Raw genomic sequence first — 2,706 nt, 5'->3', positions numbered from 1 at the left:
GAGAGGTCTCACAATCACGGTGGAAAATGAAAGACACACATCCCATGGCGGTAGACAATAAAAAATAGCTCGTACAGGGAAACTCCCGTTTTAAAAACCATCAGATCTCATGAGACTTATTCACTATCATGAGAATAGCACTGGAAAGACCTGCCCCTAGGATTCAATTATTTCCCACTATGTCCATGTGGGAATTATGGGAGCTACAGTTCAAGATGAGATTTGGGTGGGAACACAGCCAAACCATATCAGCCACTGTACTCTGCATGAACGAATCAGTAGGTATATTTCTGTTTAGCTGTGATATAATTTGGCTTGTTTGTTCCTTCCAAATCTCATGTTGAAATGTGATCCCCATTGTTGGAAGTAGGGCTTGGTGTGAGGTGTTTAGGTTGTTGAGGTGGATTCCTCATGAATGGCTTGGTTCCCTCCCCTCAGTAATGAGTGACTTCTCACTCTATGGGTTACCGTGAAATCTGATTGTTTAAAAAAATATAATGGGCATCTCTTGCTCTCTGTCTGTCTTGCCATGTGTCATGCCTGCTCCTCTTTTTGCCTTCAACCATGAGTAAAAGCTGCCTCTGGGGAAGCCAAGCAGATGTTGGAACCATGAGCCAAGTAAACCTCATTTCTAAGCCTTGGCAGTTTTTTTATAGCAATGCAAAATGAACTAATGTGAGCTGGTTAAGTGCTGTAACCTTATCCCCACTGAAGGCCAAATTCCACAGAAGGGCTCAACTGACTGTTACCAGCAAACAAGAGTGTGGCTGGGAATGAGCACCAGATTTCTAAAGGGGAGACTGGGCTGTCAGACCACAGCACACACTACAGTCTACTCTTTGCTCTGTTCAAATCTTCTCTATTCACATAGTAATTTTATGCCACCTGGAAACAGTTTCTTAAAATTCTGGAGTTTTGTCATTGCAGATTTTTATTTCCCCTCTAGAGAATCATGAACTAGAAAAATTCATAACAAAAATACTGCACTGGTGATGAGGCTGCGCCTGTTGTTTATCACTTATTTCCTCTTCATTTAACCATTCTAAATTTCTCTTAAATTTGGCCTATGCCTTTGCAGATTTAGGCAGCTCACCTGTTGGGGTGATCAAGGCCCTCATGCTTGAGGATTTTGAGTCATTGGATAACATGAATGATCAAGAAGCTGAGGGAAGTGGTAGCAATAAAAGGTCATGATCCCTTGTGCAGTTACAGATCTGAGCCAGTATTTAGATATAGAAACCTTTGAGGGGAGGCTGGATCCACACAAGAAAAGAAAAAAAAAAAAAGCCCTGGAACAACAAAAGATTTTTGGTAATGAATCTCATCATTTTTTTCCTAAGGAGAACTACAACCATGATTTAAGTAACCATACACTGAGGAGAGAATATCTAGATATATTGAGAAAGTCATAACACAAAACCATGTATGGAAGATGCTCAGAAAATTTATAACAATATATTTTGTGTTAATAGCATATGTAAGAAATGTATGACAGCACTAAACCAAAATATGGAAAAGAGAAATTGGGAATGCACTACTGTAAGGTCCGTATTTCATATGAATTGTGTCCTTCCATTTATCCTCTATTACTTTTTCTTTTTCTTGAGTTATGGCAATGGTAAGTAGAGAGATGTAAAAGAATTTAATTAAAATGAAACAAAGACAAATCAAGATTTAAAAAATTAGGAAATTAGTTACTCTGGGATATCACTTTTGTCATATTGTAAAAAGTAAAAATAGCTGTCAATTTCTGAACATTTATTCTCATTTATACTGTATAACAATCAAGTCATACCTACATGATTAATTATACTTCACTATAATAATTCAGCACAGGCATCAACTCTTGTCTAATCCATATCCTTTACTTATTGTACAATGCTGTGTCATTTTTCCTTTAATATGTCATTTCTTAGTGAAGTCCTTTCAATGCATTATTCTCTTTATGTTGCTTGAAACAAAAATTATTCTTAAAAATTTTCTTAAGATGAACATAATTTTAAGAGTTACTATGTTAGCCTTATGCAATCAAACACATGAAATATACATTTTTCTAGATTTACTGATGTGCATTCTAAATCATAATTTAACCAAATGCTTTAAATGTGCTTTGGAAGGAGGTGAAATATAAAGTCAACAAAATGATATCTATAATCTATCATACTCTATTAAAATATTTATTGGAACACTATCAAAATTCCATACTAAAATATCTATGACACAAAGTGTGCTTTAGAAGAAGTCAACATTTATGAACTAAGAAAATGCAGTGCCTTATTTACAAATATATATATATATATATATATATATATATATATATATATATAAAAGGTGAATCCCTCTCCAGGGGCACATCCAGTGCCCCTCTCAGGAAAGTAGCAACTTGAAATAGAATCTGGCATGCCTATGGCCTTTGGGGAACGGGGATGCTTATTTCCTCTGCCTTCCTTGGCTACCTACATGGATACCCATGTGTCATCCCTTTGGGATAGATTCTCGTGCACATGCTGAAGTTGTCTTTCTTGACATAGGCCAGAGGCATTGATGTGCAGCAGGTTTCTTTAGTCATCAACCATGACTTTCCCACCAGCAAGGAAAACTATAATCACAGAATTGGTCAAGGTGGATGATTTGGCTGTAAGGATGTGGCTATTATGGTGACAGAAGAAGGCAAGCGGACTCTTCAAGACATAGAGACCTTCTACA

At 36.7% G+C, this 2,706-nt stretch overlaps 1 non-coding gene across 1 annotated transcript; it reads left to right on the top strand.

Annotated features, from left to right (window-relative positions):
• Positions 1 to 2,324: 2,324 nt before the first annotated feature.
• On the top strand, positions 2,325 to 2,464 carry LOC116551429. Its single transcript, XR_004268926.1, has one exon. It is a non-coding gene; the product is annotated as a small nucleolar RNA SNORA67 (small nucleolar RNA).
• Positions 2,465 to 2,706: the final 242 nt, after the last annotated feature.

Source organism: Sapajus apella, unplaced genomic scaffold (assembly GCF_009761245.1).
Source record: "Sapajus apella isolate SASKATOON/1434 unplaced genomic scaffold, GSC_monkey_1.0 scaffold9, whole genome shotgun sequence".
Classification (NCBI taxonomy): domain Eukaryota; kingdom Metazoa; phylum Chordata; class Mammalia; order Primates; family Cebidae; genus Sapajus; species Sapajus apella.
Note: the sequence above shows the minus strand (reverse complement) of the source record. Positions and strands in the feature narration are given on the sequence as shown.